Raw genomic sequence first — 21,551 nt, forward strand, 5'->3', positions numbered from 1 at the left:
ATCCGGTCCAAACAGATATTAAACACGTCACTGTCACTTGGAAAATCTATGAATCAAGGCAAAGAACTTTTTAGAGGTCCATGTGATGCAAAAAGTCTCTGCCTCCTCCATACAGATGAAGAACTGCATGTACAGTAAAATAGAGGGACATTCATGGGATGATCTGGAGTTATGGACTTGACGGACTCTGTGGTTGTTTCAAGTCACTACAACCTCATATATCATCATGAGATAAATATAGTATTCGTAGTTGTGTGAAAAAATGGTTTGGATAATGTGTGTATTTCCTGTGTGTTTTCATTATCAAAGTGACAAAAGGGTCTTAGTGGCACTTTCCTACTTCTGCTGGCCAATGTATTTATAGTTTTGGTAGGTTTACCCTGACCTGTCACCCTTTGCTGCACCTGAAATAGGTCCTCATAATGTATGCTATTCTTACCTGTATTGTTTGAAGAAAACAGAACTTCATAATAATAATAATAATAATAATAATAATAATAATTTGTTTGAAATATATATATATATATATTTTAAACTTCTCAGGCATTCCTGGTCTCCTCATGCAGTACTGTACCAAACTTACTTTCTATCAAATACATTATCCAATACACAGACATAAAGTGGGGCTCCCTCTGACCTTTTCTCTATTTCTCCAAAAGCATTCTCATAGTAAATATTGCATGAACGAAAACTGATGCTTGGGTACATGATTTAAAGTGACCACTCACTGTGTGTGTGAAACGACAGAATTGTTTGGAAAAAAAAGGTCATCTGTCGCATAGACAATCTTTGTACTGAGGGAAGCTGTGCGTACTGCGCATGCGCTCGCCGCGTTTAATGTCAGGGCACAAAAGTGGCGCTGCGCGGTATCCAGCTCTGCTAAGGTAAGAGGATATATGTGCTGAATTTAACGGCTTGCGACCTAATCTTTAATGGGTCAAAGTTTGGATAACTTTGGGAAAACACGCGGTCCTTATAGGGTGCCTACCGGGGCCACATTGGGCCCCGTGCCACACTAAGGGCCCGTTAAAGTGTTAATTTAAGGAGGTTTGGGTCTCCAGTATTGTTCGATAGCTTCCTAATGGCGGACGTGAGGTGACGCTGTTTGCCCCGGGGGGAGGAGGGGGTACTTCGTCACCTGAGGGCGATGATACCGGGATCACACGTCGCTTCAGGTGAGCGTGGCGCAAACACGGTGCGGACATTTCTGAGAATGACGCCGTTTGCCACCGCATGACACAAACGGTTCATGTGATACGGTAAGGGCGCCCCCAGCGGCCTAATGGTGTCATTGCCGCTGATTGCGCCAGGGTGCACTCCGTGCGGATAACTTTCCAATTAAACCCTTCAGCGGCACAGGTAACCCTCAAAACACGCTGTTTTCATTACATGTGTAGTAGTGCTTTGGTGATACAGCTGTGTTCACATCAGGATTAAATAACGTGGACGTGGAAGGCGCTGTTGACTTCAGAAACACCAGCTCAACCATTAAGGGCTGCTGAGTGTGTGTGCCAGTTGTTCCATATCCACCTGGTTCGAGTGAGCGTTGCTCATTTTTGGTGGTATTTTTCAACAACGGTGCGGTCTGTGTCTGCATGCTCTCCTCCCCTCGATCCGCCGCTAATCCAATGGCTGTTTGCGCCAGGAAGGCCGGGGGTGGGAACGGAACACTCTAGACCACGTTGCTCTCATGGACCCCCAACAGAAAGCTAGCATAACCCCTCCTCTAACCCTGGTCATTTATGGACTCGAGTGCTGGTTCCTGTTGTCCTGGGTCAAAGTTTTTGATTGGATTTTTTTTATTTTTCAAGTAAATTTTGTTTGATCCGACAGAAAAGGGGGCATTATCTGTTGTCTTTTTTATTAAAAACAAGGGCATACTGTGTCCCTGAATGCCTCATGTGTATTCTGTCTAAAGCAGGGTTGCTCAAATGCTGGTACGTGTACCCCTAGTGGTACGTGAGGGCAGTACAGGGGGTACTAGAGAGAGAGATAGTGGAAAATTAATATATGAAACCATTTAAAATATGGGGATTTATTTCTAGTTATTCTAGTAATCATAATAATGATGATAGAATTGATCTTCATTAGAACATGAACTGAAATATTGAGGATCAGTCTCGGTCCCACCAGGCTTGAGATGACCGGAAATGATAAAAACTATAGAAATACATTCATTCAGGAGGCACTAAATACTGTTTCATTCCGCTTATGTACAAAATTTGATTCATTCTTTAAAATGTCTCTTATCATTCCATCATTATTGTCTATTGTTGTTTTTTTAATAGTATTCTGAGCAAAATGTTGTGGTCAGACAATGGGGGTACATTGATTCAGAAATAAGAGAGAGGGGGTACTTGAGCCAAAAAAAGTTTGAGAACCCCTTGTCTAAAGGTCTCAACTAGACCAGGGGTATGTGTTACCCCATGAATATGTAAATATGTTGATTAGTGAACATAGAAACATGTATTGAATCATTTCCAAGAAAATGCCTATTTTCTAGTCATTTTATCAGCCTGTTGTTTCTGCTTTCATGATATGTGAAAAGTAATTTTAATGTCAGAAATGCCTAAACATCACAAATGCACAAATGGATATCTTAAATGTGTTGACTGAAAAAAGACATATTTTGTGTACAGTGCTAGAATTATGTGTGCATGGAAATATTCATGAATTTATTTCTATTTTCTAGGTATTTTTGAAGCATTATTAAACAAACCTGTGCACCTCACAGTTGTTATAGATCTCTAAACGCTACACAGACCTTAACTGTAGGGGTGTCACACATTTGGCCACTATATTTGGATTAAGACTGCAGTAAACAATTATTTTAGTAATTGATCAATCTATCCACTTTAAATCAATTAATTATGTAAGCGAATGCACACATTCTGCAGTGTTTGCTTCTTGATCTTGACTGAAAAGTTTTCATTCTTCAGAGGGGGTGCAACAGTGGTAAAACCAGTCTTCCCCAAGTTCAACAATAAAAAAAAAAAAAACAAAAAAACAAAAATTGACATTTAGGAGCCACAAAATTATTTAATAACTAATAGGGTTGGGCATCGTTTGGATTTTAACGATTCAGATTTCAATTCTCAAATTGGATTCCTGTTCTTAACGATTCTCGATACCGATTTTTTGAGTTGTGGAGATAAACAGGTCAGATTTCACAATTTTTTTCATTTGAAAAAGCCTTTACACACACCATTTTTTTAAATTCACTTAGTTGATACAGTTTAATTTAGTTGCTGTACTGTAACTAGGGTATTCAATTACAAAGGTCCCCAGCTGCAACTGTAAAAGTGAAACTTGCTGAAATAACACTATAAACAAGTCGTCAGCAGTCTAAAAAACAAAGCGCTACAGCCCAGGTAGCTGTGAAACAAACTCAAACCTTGGAGCAGTCATGTGACAAATCAATCAACAGTTCTTGTTGAGAGCGATGACACGCCAGTGACAACATAATCCAAGATGGCGGCGGGCCGGACTCCAGCCGAGACTATTTAATAAGAGCCTTAAAAGACATTGATATAATGAAGAGTGGATGGACGGAGGCATAAACATGCGGACTTTCACACGGACACTCACGGACTCATTAAACATACACGGACCTCTGTAAACATGGTAAAAGGAACGGGCTTCACCGGACGGCTGGCACTAGTACCTGGAGGTGCATTAAATGCGTCCCCGTACTACATGTACAGGCTGTAATATCACCAGTTTTTCATTTTACCAGTTGTTAGAGCTACTATCTTGACCAGGGAGCAACTATTTATTCCTGGTGATTGTTTTCACCTTTTTACCGGTGATCAGTTCCTATCTCCCTTCAACTCCGTGGTTTAAACTGAAACCGTAGCCAGTAGGGCTGCAACTAACGTTTATTTTGATAATCGATTAATCGTCGATTATTTTTACTATTAAATGGGTTCATTTACTAACATTTTAGCTTTGCCCATTTTTTCCCAAGTAAATTATTAACAAAGGTCCTTCATCATTCAACATAGATTTTTTTAGATATTTTAACCATTTTGGAATGTCATATCCTCATCAAAATCATATCTGGAGTGGTTTTATTATGTGTTAATAATCCTTCGTCGAACTTTTCTGCAATCAAAACACTGACCCATACATACTCTTGCAAATTTCACAAGGAGATTTCTAATGTCGTTCAAAATTCTGAACAAAGCTTATTAAGGACTTTTTCAGAACATATTTTCACAAAGAAGAATAAAACACAATAGTATTACAGTAAATTGCATTTTATTGTTTTTTCTTGTAAACACAGCTTATACCTTGGAAACAGCTTTATAGCTTATGCTGTGAAATTGTAAATAATGAATAATCCTTCAAATAAAGTGCCAATGGCATGAAACCAACTTACATTTTAAAGTAAAATTTTAAGTAAAATCCATCAGAAGGTTGTCCAGTAAAAAAAATGGACACTAAAAACCTGCTGTCTGTAAAAGAGCAGTGAATAAGTAGGAAAAAAAGAATATTTCAAATGCGATTTAAACATTTATGCCTCTCATTCAGTCATAACTAGGCTGCAAGACTGAAATATGAACTGGTAAACAACAAACTAGTAACAGAACATGTTTGTAAAGCTTTAAACAGCAATGTAATCAGCTTTTACAACTACACAACATTTGCAAACAACATTGTAGCACGTTTAAAACATTGTCTGACAATAGTGCACATTGCTGCTTGGTGAGTATCTTCTTGTTGCACACAAAATCACCAATATTGGTTTGTTTCTTCCTAAAACACACAAAAATGACGGAATAAGTATGGTTTTAAAGGGGACATATCATGCTAAATCCACTTTTTTTGCCCTTAAATGCGTTGTATAATTTGTTGTATATTTAGTGTTTGAAGTACAGAAAAGTTCAAATTAGTCTCTTCAGGTGCTCCGTTGATATCTGTATATTCTGTTATGGTCATATTTTTCAATCTGTTTCGATTTTTCTATTCTCTATTACGTTTTTTGAACAATAACGTCACAGTATTTGCAGCGGAACTGCCAAATTAGGACATCGACTCCAGGCCCAACACTTTGAGCAATCCGCCATTTTTATTTCTCGCTGCGATTTTGTAGTCCAAGCTCAAGGATGCCGAAGTTACGAGAGGATAAGTCTAAATGTTCGGTTGTTGGATGTAGTAACCCACACGCTTCATTACACCGTCTCCCAGCATCAGAACCTTTTCGAAGTGCCTGGTTAAGTTTTATTTTTCCCGGAAATGTACCCACATGACGAACAGAGCACTTCGGTAAGCTGTAAATAACGCTAAAAAGTGTGATAAGACGTCATTGTTTTGTTAGCATTAGCAGTTGCACCGTCTTCATATGTTAGCGCTGTGTGCTCGTTTTAGATCGTTGATGATATGGCCTACGTGATTTAATTTAAGTATAAAGTTTTCATTAGTCATTTTATTTTGCCGTTTTTGTCTCCGAAAAGACTGTATTAAAATGCATTTTGTGACATAGCTTGGCGCTAGCTCTGCGCTTGTGTTAGCTCACTTGTTAACATCCATATGAAGACGTTCTGCAGGTTCATCTTCATTTTCATCTCGCTCCGTCGGGTCAGACTCTGGCTCGAACATGTAAAGCTGGATGGACAAGTCTTCCGTTGTTGACATTTTGTAAATAACGTGTGAATAAAAAGTTTTTGTGCCGCTAGATAATCGTATCTCTTCTATCAAACTACAAAAATGGTCGAACAGGGTGGAGTTGAACCAAGTGTCACCTCTGCAACCTGGAGAGGGGGCGGGGTATGAAGTGTCTCATTTGCATTTAAAGAGACCACACCAAAACGAGTTGCTCTCAGAAGCACATCAGAAAAGGGGCCTGTGGAGCTATAATAATGAGGAATTCAGACCCAAGCATTGCAGTTCCGCTTTATATAGACCACAACTGTAAGGATTTAAAGGCATGATATGTCTCCTTTAAAACCAAAATTAACATTTTCATTTTAATTATGAACAAATCAGCACCAATATTTCTCACACTATATGGCATATTAAAAAACGAAAATCATGTGTCGATACTCTATATAACTCATCAGTATTTTTGCGTGGAGTAAAGTCACTGTGCCGGTGCTTGGTCCTCCACTTCTACACACACGTTTTTGTTTAAGGTGCTCATGCAGAGATGTAGTACTGCCGTGCCAGGCCAGTGCAGTAGTGCTGTACTGGCTGAGTAAAACTCCTGGTGGCTCATTACTGCCACACTTTGATCACCGCAGATTTAAAATATGCACGAAATGATGCGCTCATGGCAAATGTTATTTAGCAACTAATTGATGACTGAATTAGTTGACAACTATTTTTTATAATCGATTGTAATCGATTAGTAGTTTCAGCTCTCATAGCCACACACACACACTGCAGTTGCGTTCTGAACACACCTTACACAAACCCCGTGTAAATAAACAGAGCAAGCCGCAGAAACAAACTAGTGCGGGCATTTAGGAATCGAAAAAAAGAATCAAAATGCAAACATCTTTGTCACGATTCTGGAACCGGAAGTTAGGAACTGTATCTCGGTGCCCAACCCTAATAACTAATGCATTTTCTTTTAAACTTAATACAATAATCAATATTAATGCTTTAAGTTTCCGTTTTCATATTAATCAATAGGGATGTAACGATTAATCGTAAGGCGGTTAAAAATCGATTCATAGGTATCACGGTTGATATCGATTTTCTGAAAATTGAATCGCAGTACTTTTTTAACCAGCAGAGGGCGCTATCCACAAGTGTAGGCGGCGGGCGGAGTCTGCTAATACTTTCTTTCTGACCGCCTTCTACTCTTAAATATGTTAATAAATGATTCATTACCCTTTTAGCACCGAAAGAATATCTGTAATATTACTTGAATATCTGTAAAAGTCATGTTTTTCTATTAGCTCTGTCTGCTAGCATAGCTTCTCTTCTTCACTGCAAGATATCTGCATGCCAACCGACCACTGTGTTACCAGCGCCCTCTGCTGGTCCAAACAAATATGACATAAATCAGTGCAATGACGTTTTTTTTTTTTTAAAGTCCAATTGTTACGGCACAAAATACATTTTCAGTTGCACTTTTAAAAGAAAAAGAACTATTATGCAGTTTTGCATTGTTTATTTTAGAACCAGAATTTAAATTAATAGGCTTCATTTTCATTTGTATTATTCCTTTATTTATTTCATTCAAGATTTATTTTTAGTTAAATTGCATTGTTTTGAATAGTTTATCAAGGAATTCTTTTGACAATGAAAAATAAAAGGAAAATAATACAGTATTTTCTAAAAAAAAAAACATTTGGCTACAGTCCCATTTTGTGAAATAAATCGGGAGGGAATCGTATCGTGAACTGAATCGTATCGGGAGTTGAGTGAATCGTTACATCCCTATTAATCAACATATACTGTAAAATAGGAGTGTGACAATATCTCGATACGGCGATATATCATGATATTTTTCCGCACGATCGATTATTGATATGCTCCCGCTTAAGTATCGATTTTTTCATTTTATTTTTTTTCAAAACCTTTTCTGTCTTTTCACTAAAATGTGCAGGTATGTCTTCACAGAAATTTTGTCACTGTTTGTTGTAGGAACCAATATATTGTTTACTGGAATATTGCACTATACTGGTGTCACTGGTAAGAAAGACCCTATTTTTTGTTTACAGAAAGCACTATTGGAGATACTTATTTGTTTACATTGGTATGTTAACACTTATTTACAGAAATGTTGCATTAAAATAGTGTCACTGTTCATAGGTCACTTTTTGGATTTATTGTCTTTCAGAGATATAAAATAAAAATTGTATTTTTTCACTTAATGTTTTTTTCTTGTTTTGTCAGATTATCGTAGATTGATTTCTGATCAATATATCGATAATCCCAGTATTGTCATATCGTGAGATAATCGTTATCGTGAGCTTTGTACCGCGTATCGTATTGTGAGGTACCCAGAGGTTCCCACCCCTACTGTAAAACATAATTGTGTTTTGACACGATTAAAATTACAGACCAATATGATTTTATTCCTTGAAGCTAAAAGTGGGATGATATCTTGCAACAAGATATTGCAATGTTACGTCACAAGAAGTGACGACTAATCATTTGACAAATCTTTCAATTACTCGACCAATCCAAGCGACTAATAAAAAAGACTCATGGGCCAAAACACAAGATGTCACCTGTGCCGTGACATATCTAAACAATATAATTATAAATTAACTTAAACAATGAATTAGTACGAAGTCGGATGTTTTTCACAATAGAAAATAAAAAAGTTACAAAGTATTCAGCTATTAAGAGACAAAACTCCTAAACACAAACATCTGGAGCCGCTGTTTCTTCATGTAACGCAGAGAAGTGAGTTCACTGTTCTGTTTAACTACTTAATTTTTTTATTTAGTCACATAGAAATTTGATAATTCAAATACTTATTACGTTTTTTTTCTGCCTTCTGCTGATACTCATGTTTATCTTAAACAGTAAACTTCTTATATACATAAATGTAATTGGAGTCTAAAGCCCCCCAAAAAACACCTCTTTAAATAGAAAATAGACTAATATAAGACCTCTTTACTGTTATTTGGGTCATTCTGCACTTTCACGGCTTGCAGCGATGACGCGTTGGTGACGACATAATCCAAGATGGCGGCGGCCCGGACTACAGCCGACACTATTTAATAAAAGCCTTAAAAGACATGGATATAATGAAAAGAGTTGATGGACAGAGGCATAAACATGCAGACTTTCACACAAACGCACACAGATTTATTAAACACACACAGACCTCGGTAAACACGGTAAACGGAACAGGCTTCACCGGCCGGCTGGTACTAGGACCCGGAGGCAGAGTAAATGCATCCCTGTACTGCATTCACAGGCTGTATTATCACCAGTTTATCATTTTACCTGTTGTTAGAGCTACTATCTTTACCAGGGAGATAATATTTATTCATGGTGATTGTTTTCCAGTTTTACTGGGCTTTTTACCGGTGATGAGTTCCAATCTATCTTATTAAACACACATGGACCTCAGTAAATGGAACGGGCTTCATCGACTGCCAGGCACTAGGACCCGGATACGCCAGAGACACATACACACAAGTCGCGTTCTGAACGCATCTTATACAAATCCTATGTAAACAAACTGAGCAAGCCGCGGAAACAAACTAGTGCGGGCATTTAGGAATCGGAAAAAGAATCAAAATGCAAACATCTTCGTAACGGTTCTGGAACTGGACGTGGCCAACCCTAATAATGATGAAGTTTATTGTTTACTTACTGCTGAATGAGACATGAGACAACAAAGTTTCTACACAATACAAGTGAAAAAATTAGTACGTGCTGGAAACATGTAACTGAAGCAGTAAAGTTTATCTTCCAAAGAATATGATTGAAATCCAAACTTTGGAAATTGAGGGGTTTGAAAGACTGCTAAAAGTAGGATTTTAATAATGTAGATGTTTAATAACCAAAAACTAAATGAAGTCACTAGACTGATTTGCTGCCTTATGTAGCAAATGTTCACCTTACTTTAATGTCATGTTTAAGTTTTTCATTTGATGATAAACCAAAGAAAAAGGTTGTGTGACTAGAAGAACTTAAAGTTCTGCATGCCAGCATTTTTGTTTGAAGTTAATTGTACTTGTAGCAAGTTTGCTAAAATGCAAACAAATGTATTTATTTTTTTTCCATTTTGAGAGCTAAGATTTTACTGGTAAATGACTTCCAAAATAGTCTGAATAATCTAAATTTAAATATTGTGATAAAATTGTTATCGTGACTTTGCAAAAAATAAATCTGATTTAAAAAGTTTTCACATCGCTCACCCCTACTGTAAACATTTAAGCAGGTGCATTCAAAAAGCAGTCCAAAATATGTGCTTCATAGTAGAAGTTATCGTTATTGTGATAAAAGTAATTGTGAATAATAAAAATAAATTCAATAGATTACCATCTAAAAAAATAAATAATTAAAGCTCTAAGCATAAGCATCATTTACTTAATAAGCAGGGCATTTAATCTACTGAACTGTACAGTAGGGCTGGGCGATAGGGACCAAAACTCATCTTGATTAGAAATAGGGGTGGGAGATATGGGAAAAATATATCACGATTTTTTCTTTGTGAAATCACGATCACGATTTTTTTCATTCAAATAATTTAGACTATTTTAAAGTTATTTACCAAGAAAACAAACCAAATCACCTACTTAAAATCATTGCCATAAATGGAAAAACGGAATAAAAGATAATTTAGGACAAGGTAATTATCTTTTCTTTTTTAAATTTTTTTTATTGTATGTAAGCAATTAATCAAACTGGTTCCTAGTACAAACAAAACAAGTTATTTTAGTCACAGTCTTTGTTTAACTGAAGTGGTTTAGCATCACTTGCTACATAACAAGGCAGCATATCAGTCTAGTGATTAATATTTGTTATTGAGGTAACACTCATATTAATAAAATCCTACTTTAAGCAGAGTTTGAACGCCTCATTTCACACAGTTTAGACAATAATATCTTTTACAAGATAAAACATTACTGCTTTGGTTACATTAGGCCTGGGTGATATGGACCAGTATTCATTATCTCTATATTTTTCCTCAAAATGGCAATAGGCGATATAAACTCCATTTATTATTATTATTTTTTTTTCTCAATAGTATTACAAGAAAAACAATAATGGGTCAAAGTCAGTGGAGAAAAAATCACTTGCAGCACAATAACAACATTTTGCGTCACTTTTGACTTTTTTCTTCATTAAGGCTGAAATGTGATTAAATTATGGAGTGATGCTTTTTTTAGGGCAGCTCTGAGTTGATGAAAGTAGTTTTGAAAGTAAATCACATTCAGGACACTGTCTCTTTAAGGATGTGGAAACAGCCCCGTTAGCTACAGCAGCAGCTCTCTGCTATAGCGCAGCGACAGAGCGTTCTACGATCTCCGTAATTTGGGAGATCGTCGTCATGTTGTAATCCTTAACGATCTAATATCGTCATATCGCACACCCTTAATTAGAAGTGTGACGATATCTTGATACGGCAATATATTGCAATATCATGTACTGTTAAGTGACCTTGGGTGACCTGAAAGGTGCTGAATTTCAAATAAAATGTATTATTTTTTTTTTGCACGATCGATTATTGATATGCTTGCGCTAAGTATCGTTTTCTATTATTTATTCATTTTTTATTTATTTTATTTTCAAAACTCTTTCTGCTTTTTCACTAAAATGTGCAGGTATGTCTTCACAGAAATGTTGTCACCGTTTGTTGAAGGAACCAATATATTGTTTACTGGAATATTGCACTATACTGGTGTCACTGGTAAGAAAGACCCTATTTTTTGTTTACAGAAAGCACTATTGAAGATACTTATTCGTTTACATTGGTATGTTGACACTTATTTACAGAAATGTTGCACTAAAATAGTGTCACTGTTCATAGGACACTTTTTCAATTTATTGCCTTTCAGAGATATAAAATAAAAATTGTATTTTTTCACTTAATCTTTTTTTCCTTGTAATGTCAGATTATCGTAGATTGATTTCTGACCAATATATCGTCATATCGTGAGATCGTTATTGTGAGCTTTGTGTTGCGTATTGTATCGTGAGGTACCCAGAGGTTCCCACCCCTAATCTTGACATATTTTCTCAAAATGGCGATTATACAATATAGATCTTGAGAATTTTAATTCAAATGAAGTCTAATGAGAGACAATTCAAGGTTCAATTTGCTGATGGAAAATGCGACACAGTCACATTTATTAACAAACAGCTGCATAATATGGGTCAGTTTTGGCTTTTTCTCTTCTAAGGGACAACATGTGTGGGTGAGTTCTGTAGTGTGGGTATTTTAGGGGAAGGGCTGGATTAGGATGCACTCAGAAATCCATCTAACTGCTTTTCATGCTGTTCTGAGAAGTAGTGAAAGCAGTGACTAGTGACTCCTTAAACAAGTATTTAAAAAAAAGGCTATTTAAAAAATCTGTGCATCAATATAGGCGATATTATAATTTTCTATCTATACTATAATTCAAGGGAGGTTTGTGTGGATGTGTGTGTGGAGCAAATATCTCCCCGACGCGGTGCGAGTTCGAACTGAAACTTGGGTCAACGGGTTCCAAATACCCCGAGTGTGTGTATCTGTTATTTTGGAGTAATTTGGTCATTTCAAAATGTTTATTTTAATTTTATTTCACTTCTGGATGGCCCCAAAATGAAACCTATTCAACTTTTGACCTCAGGGTGTGAGGGAGCGCTAGCACACCATGTGTTGAGAGACGACTTCCGGCATCCATTTTGAAGGCGAAACAGATGAACTGTGAATCAACTGCTATTCATCCACGTTCCAAATACCCCGAGTGTGTGCATCTGTTATTTTGGAGTAATTTGGTGACGCAAAACGGTCAAAACATTAATTTTATAATTACGGCTCCCTCGGTAAGAGCGTGCCACTTCCAGTTCAGGGTTCATGACGTCACCGTGTCGCAGTTGTTTGGGTTTAAAAAAAAAAAGGTCAATATTAAGAACGTTTTTGTACCGCTAAAAGTCATTTAAGTTAATATTTCATGGTTATTTAATATTATTCCCGTGATTCCAAACTTACTTTAAATTAATTAAATTAATAAAACTTACTTCACTTCCTCCATCTCCATAAGTGTGGGCGGTGCCTGTGCTGATGGTCGTTACCTTATCGCAAACATTATGCTTCTTCAGACAGAGGAATGTAACGTTTTTGTGAGCGGATGGGTCCACTATGATTATTGTTTGTTCTGTGCAACGGTGAGTGTTTCTTCTCATATTCTACTATGTACTAAGAAAGATGCTAGCAGCTACAATGTAAACACACACACACACACACACACACACACACACACACACACACACAGTATTATATTATAGTTATTGCTATTCTTATATTATTCTTTTTTTGTATTCTTTTATCTTATAGTGACTGGTATTCTCGTTGTATTATTATTATTGCTATTACCTTATTATTTTATGTTGTTATTGTTTTTTATTGTATTATAGTTACTGGATTTTCATTATATTATTTTGTTATTGTGTAATTTTACTATTGTATTGAAGTTATTGCTATTCTTATAATTACCATCATTCTTTTTCATTTTTAATATATATTTTTTTATTATAGTTACTGGTGTTCTCATTGTTTTATTAGCATTGCTATATTATCATTATATTACCTTATAATTATTTAATATTGTTTTTAGTACATTATTATTTTGTTACTGCAATTATTATCATTACAACATTACTTTTATTACCATTACTACTTTCACTATTAATATTATATCCCTATCAACATATTTATTATTATCAGGGCTCTACACAAACTTATCCAGTGGTGGCACTGGTGTGACAAACTTTCTCTGTTAGTCCAGGGGTTGTACAGCATAGACATACATGCTGATGAATACTTGACTTAACTGGCTACCGTAGTTACCGTGTCTCTCTTAACAATCTGCGATGGTTTATGTGCAAGAAGCGCTGACACACACGCACACGCACACACACACACAGTATTTATAATAAAATATACTAAATGAGTAAAATAAAACTAAAACTAAACAATAGTTATACAAAAAGTACACAAAATGACAACAGAAATGCATAAAAATATACAAAAAGGCTCCAAAAACACACAAAATTACTCCAAAATACATACATTACAGAAAAATACACCAAACAACAACAACAAACATATGAAAATGACTCAAAATACACAAAACTAAATATTTATACAAAAATACACACAATAACAATAGAAATGCACAAAACTACACTAAAAAAGATACAAAAATACACAAAAAGATTCCAGAATCACACTGCAATGGCAACAGAAAACTATAATTATACAAAAAATGCACAAAAACACAACAAAGATACAAAAATACGCAATTATACCCCTTATGCTCGCACATGAATGCATACTTCCGACGTGCACTGTACTAGTATGGCCAAAATAGAAAAGTCAATATATCTTCATTTCCGATATGTCGCCCAGTATGGCTGAATGCTTGATTTAATTAGCGATAATTAAGCGATATGATAAAACGAGATCTCCTAACTGCAAAGGCTACAATTTGAAAAAAACAAAATAAAGAAAAGTTTTGGCATTGTGACGCAAAGCAGGTGGGTGGCGATGTAAATGCACAAACTGCACAAAGTTTAGTACCAAGGGGGAGCAGCACGCCAGTTGTGGAAATAATGAGCCGGCATCCGCGGGGAGTGCAATCCGTCGCTCGGAACCAAAACCCCACCCTGCACCGGTGGGCACAGCGGTCTCATGCTGAAAGTTGTTGCTCGTGGTCTTGAAACATGGCAGGAGAAACGCAACAGAAACTTTTGGTAAACAAGTGGAAAGTCAAATTCTCTTCTATGAAAACACTTTGGGTTTGATGATGAATACCTAGAGCAAAGACACATCAATATATATATATATTGTTTTTGTCATATCTTGTATGTTGCAATATAAAAAAATTTTAAAAATCAATATTTGGCACCAGTGTATGGATAACGTACGGCAAGATGAAATATTGCGATATATCGTATTATCAATATTTTGTCACACCACTAGTTATGGGGAATGCTTACAAGGCTGCTAAGTATTTAAGCAACTGAAATTAAAGTAGATAAATAAACTCCTTTTTATGTGCTTCATTTTCCTTTATCTTAACATAAGCCTAGACTATAAGAAATAATAATTTATGTATATCACATCTGATATTGTTTATTAGAACACATTACATTGATTTATTGATTGATTGTTGAAAAATACACGAGAAGAGGAAAAATAATTTCAAATTAAAACATTGCAATTAGATTATTTTACAAAGTCGTTTGGCCCTATCGCCGAGCCCTCCTATACAGTATATTACTGCGTAAATAGTCTACTCGATAATAGAACACCAAAAGTATTTGATATGATTGATTTAAAAGTTATTCATTAAAATTAATTAATTAAAAAAGGATGAAATCTACTGACTAGATAATGCAACATCAAAAATGTCTGAAATGATAGAAATTAGGAATTTTAAAATAAATGAAAGGTATCAACATATTTACAATTGGTAAATATGGCATTTTATTTTTCATTGTCACTGTCATTGTGTTACAGGAAATATTTTAATAGCGCTTCCTCATTGTTATGTCAAAGTTACACTCTTTGTCTTGTGTTTCGTATTTGACTCGTCCTTTTTTTTTGTTTTTCTTGTTTTCGTATTCAGTTTGATTAGCAGTAGATTTAGCAGTAAATCTGTATTAAACATTAAGTTTGCCATCTAAATGTCCATCACTTTCACTTGTGTCTGTAAGGAGAATTCAGCCTTTATAAGGGTAGGATACCAGAACAAGCGTTGAAAACATGCACGATAACAGCAACAACAACCGGAGCACAGTTGGCCCAGCATGTTGGCAGATTTACACAAAAAAAGAGAGCAAAAGATCCTAATTTGTAATTCTTCTAAAGCAGAAATAAGTGGTGGTGGAACTGCAAACAAAACGCTTCCTCACTCACCGTTTAAGACACCACCACGCCGCTGAGTATACAGCATTGAAGCAAGCAATCAAGCTAATGCTAAAGCTAGTGGAGCAAAGAGCCAGTCAACTGTTAGCTTCCATCAGCAGTGAAAATACCAAAGATACTACGAGGAAAATGATGGAGTTCACGGGTGAAGAAAAACATGCAACTAATAGTACAAGTGACTGAAATAAGACTGAGAACAACTCACCCGTGTCACGGAATTGGCAGGTCAGACTTTTAAAAATTGATGATCGGCCAGAAAATTGCAATCGGTGCACCTCTGATTTGAAGGTTTTGCACTTTTTTAAAAAGAAAGTCTTATTTGTTGTTTAATTTTTTGTCATCAGTTGAAAACTTGAAAAGCTCATACAGAGTTCAGTCAAATACATTTTAATTCAATAAATATAAATAATTAAATAAATAATATTGCCTTCTTGCTTTTTCAAATTAATGTATCGTATAGATCGATTAAACTAAATATTATGTATTGTATCATGAATTCAGTGTATCGTCCCACTCATATATTATTAAAAAAATATCTTATTTTTAATTTAAGGTGCAAAGATATACACATTTTAAACTGAATAATAGGAGGTTTTTACTTTATTATTGTTGTGCGAAGTCATTTGTATTGGGAACATTTCCATGCATTTTTAAGATTACATAACATTATAAAGATGTGAATTATGAATTTTCTTCTTCACTACTTTCTCTGTAGATACCACAGCTGATGGAGGACGCATTCCTCTGTTTTTCGATTAAAATGTTCACCAATATGAGATCAAAACAGACGTGGATTTTTTTTTTTTTGCAAGGTAGACTCGTCAAGGTGAATCCTTGTGCTGCAGAGACAAATGAGAGTTTTTGTTGTTGGTTGTGTGCGTGTGTGCATGCGTGTGCTCGGCCATCCAAACTGTTATGAAAAAAAAAACATATCGATAATAGCCCAGGCATTCCCAAAAATGATGGCACTACATTTTTAATTGTAGTTGGGAATCCCTCCCATTTAACCTATACTCGACTGGTAGGAGATTTTCTTCATAGTATGCTACATTACAAACATGAGGAGCAGATGATGTGAGGTGAGGATGATGAAAATGAGAAGAAATGGATGAGGGGATTTGTTGATTCCGTTGCTGGGCAGGCACGTAGCAGCTCTCAGATGTTGATGTTCAACACAAGACATCAACCCGATCATAGTTTTACCAGCAGAAAACCCTGAAAAACCAACTAGCTGAAACCTCTGGTAGTGCAGACGAGCGATATTCATGCAACAGTCGGATGTCTTCAGTGGTTAGACCAGTAGTTTATTTAGATGTAATAGCAATCGATGCTTATGTACAGTGGGTACTGAAAGTATTTATTCAGACCCCTTTGTTTCATTGCATCCATTTGCTAAAATCAAAAAAGTTAATTTTATTTCTTTTTAATGTACACTCAGCACCCCATCTTGACAGAAAAAAACAGAAATGTAGAAATTTTTGCAAATTTATTAAAAAAGAAAAACTGAAATATCACATGGTCATAAGTATTCAGACCCTTTGCTCAGTATTGAGTAGAAGCACCCTTTTGAGATAGTATATATATATATATATATATATATATATATATATATATATATATATATATATATATAAATAACCTAGTAGCCCAAAAATACAGTGGGGCAAAAAGGTATTTAGTCAGCCACCAATTGTGCAAGTACTCCCACTTAAAAAGATGAGAGGCCTGTAATTTTCATCATAGGTATACCTCGACTATGAGACACAAAATGAGAAAAAATCACATTGTAGGATTTTTAATGAATTAACTCATTCAGTGCCAGCCATTTTCAGACTTTCTACCCCCTTAGTGCCAGCTGTTTTTGAACATTTTGACTGATTTTAAAGAACCACACAATATTTTGTACTATGACTATCTAAAATCTGACACCAGATTCTGAAAGATTGAAGCCAGAATTTTTTTTGTATCTGGCTCGTTTTATTCTCCCGTAATCAGCCGTTGAATAGAGCAAGTTTTACACAAATCTTCAGTTTCAGAGCAAAAAGCTGAGAAAACAGCTTTTTTCTACAAAAAAAAAAAAAAAACTTTAAAGCTATTTTTTTTGCTTTAGTGAGAACGCTAACATCTGAACATTGTTTCCTTATATATGTGTTTTTAAACAGACTGACACAGATGGCAAAATAATAATTTTGCCATCAAAAGCCCTGAATTGAATGAATTTCTTACTGTATTTTGGCATTCCTCCAAGTTTCTCTCCAGTCAGTCTGCGCACACGTCACTTCCTCTTCCTCCCGGACATGCGGAGTGTCACTGCTTGCCTTGTTTTTTTTATTGTTTTATCTCACCATCGCCACGCTCTCCAATAATATACTAAAGTTCCACACATGCTCTGGTCGAGTGTGTGCTGGTGTTAACATCGACATCAACTCTCGTAGCCCCATTTTCTGTCTCCTAAACTCCTTTCCTCTCCCTCCCTCTCACCTGTTGTTTTGCTATCTGGCTCACAGTTGAGGTCCACCTACCCCCGTCCATCACACAGACACAACTTCCTCTTCCTCCCGACACACAGAGCTGACTCGTTTGGCCCGGTTAGTTGATGGTTTTATCTCGCGATCGCAACATTATCAATAATCCACTCAGGTCCACACATGTTCTTTGTTAGTATGTGGTGCTGTGAGCTGTTGGATACTTCACAATGTAACTCCGGCATAGTTCCATAATTTCACACATTCCTGCTTCTTCTTCCTTAGCTAAGGTAGCATCAGTGGCTAATCTATCATCTAAAGCAGTGATTCTCAACTGGTGGGTCGGGACCCAAAAATGGGTCGCGGACCTGTACTGGGTGGGTTGCGGACAGCTGGTAAATAATAAATAAATAGGATTTGTCTTATTTTGAAAGAAACTTTTCTTTTGGTAGGCATGCTGTTAAATGCTTATCAATGTTGCACAGGAAAATATATAGATTTATGTTTTAAAAAAGATTATATACGTGTTCTTTCAACAGCTATTTTTGAAAAACTAAATTTGGTTGGTTGAATTCTTAAAAAAGTGGGTCGCGATTTAATGACTGTGGCAAAATGTGAATAAAATAAAATAAATTGACATCAAGAAATAAAACAGTATCTTTCATCTTCAAACTCTTTTCTCAGTTTACATGAACACAATGTTAATTAAAGATTTTTTTTAGTTAATGTATTTGAAAGGCTACAAAAAGTAACTTGAATTTGATAACATGATCATCTGGTCAACACATGCTAATTACTCATTTCTTGCCACACATAAAGCACACATATTTAACTGACACATTGGTGAGTTTCTATCGAAGTGGAGTTGTCTTCATGCAGGCAGACAGCCAATCAGCTACAGACGGGCGGACCCAGCGTGCGAAAACAGCCTATCATATCTCCGGACGTCACCAGTAACAGGCAAACAGCCAATCATTCGGCAGCTGTGTAGTTTCGTTCCTGTTAATGTAACGATTCACTCAACTTCTGATACAATTCGATACTGGGTTCACGATACGATTCTCTCACAATTTATTTTACAAAATGAGACTAGACAAATGATGACTGGGAAAAAAATTAAAAAAATACTATTTTCCTTTTATTTTTCAGTGTCAAAAGAATCCCTTGATAAACTATTCAAAACAATGCAATTTAACTAAAAATAAATGCTTAATGAAATTAATAAAGGAATCATACAAATGAAAAAAAAAAGCCTGTTAATTTAAATTATGGCTCTACAGTAAACTATGCAAAACTGCATAATAGTTCCTTTTCTTTTTAAAAGTGCAACTGAAAATGTATTTTGTGCCTTAACAATTTGACTTAAAAAAAAAATCACTGTACTATATTTACATCAGATATTTGTTTGGACCAGCAGGGGGCGCTGGCAACCCAGTGGTCGGTTGGCATGCAGCTATTCTAGCAGCAAAGAAGAGATGCTATGCACAAGCAGACAGAGCTAATAGATATTCACGTAATATTACAGATATTTTTTCAGTGCTAAAGGGGTAAGGAATCATTTATGAACATGTTTAAGCGTAGTAGGCGATTCCCCCCGCCACCTACGCTTCTGGACAAGAGAAGGATAAATAGATACCGCCCTCTGCTGTTTAAAAAAAGTAGTAAGAGCCGCCGTCTGCAGAAACTTCTTGGTGATAACACATGAGACAACCTTGGCTGGCTGGGGAGCCGAAAGAGAGATAAGCAATGTGTTTTTGATACAGGCTGTCAAATTTCAATAGCCTTACTGTCCTGGGTCTCTCTGCTGTAATCCAATGAGTGGCCTAGCTACTACTTCCAAGCCGGGCCTCCAATTTCTCCCAATTGTTATCCATAACGCATAGACGATCCATAAGCAGCTTGCTTTTGATATCGATCAACACATGAGTCTGAGTGTTCAGAGCCCTGCTACATCCTTCAGAAATCACTGGCAGCTTTTCCAAAACAGTCGCCAGCGTAGTACGGACTTTTCGATAGATTAGAAAGCCACCAGCTCCGATCAGCAGCATGCCTACGATCATTATTCCAATCATGTAGATGTCCTCCACGTCTTCCATGGAAAGTATGGACAGACACACAACTCGCCACTTATTCCAAGGGTCAAGTGCGTATCCAGCCGCAAACGTCCCGCTTGGACATGCGGGTTCACCACCCCCGGTTCTTTTCGTCGAAAAAATCTGGTCGATAGCACTGAGACCAACTAATTAATTCCATTATTCCAGTTTTGGATGAGTTGCAGAGAGAGGCTGTTTGAGGCTCACAGGACCAGACAAAGCAGCAGCAGGGAGAGATAAGAACAGAAGGGATGGAGAAACAGAGAGTGCGACTGTCCTCTTCGAGATCAGCAAGAAGAAGTATCCATGATAGTACCGTCGTGTAGAATTTCTAGTATAGTAGGAACTGTTTTTGGCACTGTGGAGTATCGTGCAATTATACTGCTGAGGTGTGTGCATATTAAGAGAGAGAAGCGCTGCAATAATATGCTTTTAGCAGAGCATATTTTATTACTGTGATGTTGCTGTCGGACTAACGTTAGCTGTTAGCTCCTCTGAGTGAGGGACTTTGGAAAGTTTGGAGGCAGGGCAAGAGAGGGATCTGAGAGTTGTGGACTGCACCTTTAATACGCCCACGGCAGTTGATGCAAGGGGTTTTTGGTGATGTCGGTCACCCACCCGACCCGTCTAGAAACACGAATCACTGTGTAACTGCAGCGGAGAATGTTGACCAGCTTTTTTTCTTACTTTTTGATCAACTTCATTTCAATTAACCTAATTTAAATGATCCTGATGACATAATTCCAGACCATAATGATTAAACAAAAATACATGGACAAAGTATCAGAAGTTATCATTAACCTACAATGTTTCAGACTCTACAATCCTAGCATCGATGGTCTCGTCCACAACAATAGAACAACTTTATCCACAGATCTTCTGTAGCTCTGTGTAGATGTTGTTTAAACACTCTGAGCAGGTGAAACTGATTAAAGCTGCTCATGTTTTCTCGGAGCGCAGCAGCGTAACATGAGAAACGGACTGAGCTCCATAGGCACGTTAAAGTTAACTGGGCACTGGTGGCTCTGATTAAGGAGTCATTGATGATTTGTGTAGTTTTTTGGCAGTTAAGTCAGGGTTTTGAAGCGGCCAGGACAGGAGGGGAGCGAATGGTGCACCATAATAAGCGGCGTTTCAACCCAATTCTATCCATTTCCGCGTTCGCCGATACATTCTGTTTTCATTGGTCGATTCCGTTAAAGTGAATTTTATAGGGCCCTAGTGTAGTTGTTGTTAGCGCACTTAACTGAGGGGTAACTGAGACTTGCTGCAGCGCATACAAGTTTGTGTCCTGTAACTATCTCATTGGCCAGGAAGGCGGTTCTTGGCATTTCTGATTGGTTTACATGTATATCACTCAAATAATCGTGATTACAATATTGATCAAAATAATCGTGCAGCACTACCTTAGTGATCTCACTTCTCTGCAGTACTTTCTCC

At 36.6% G+C, this 21,551-nt stretch overlaps 1 protein-coding gene across 3 annotated transcripts in view; it reads left to right on the forward strand.

The window, feature by feature from the left end:
- Positions 1-787: 787 nt before the first annotated feature.
- zmym2 (zinc finger, MYM-type 2) overlaps positions 788-21,551 on the forward strand; it is a 59,693-nt gene continuing 38,929 nt past the window's right edge. For 2 of the 3 annotated variants that reach the window (XM_028435777.1, XM_028435779.1), the window contains exon 1: positions 788-884. The gene's annotated coding sequence lies outside the window, so the exon portion shown is untranslated. The remainder of the gene's footprint in view (positions 885-21,551) is intronic. The other variant, XM_028435778.1, reaches the window with a different exon arrangement.

This window comes from Gouania willdenowi, chromosome 21 (assembly GCF_900634775.1).
Source record: "Gouania willdenowi chromosome 21, fGouWil2.1, whole genome shotgun sequence".
In the NCBI taxonomy this organism is placed as follows: Eukaryota; Metazoa; Chordata; class Actinopteri; order Blenniiformes; family Gobiesocidae; genus Gouania; species Gouania willdenowi.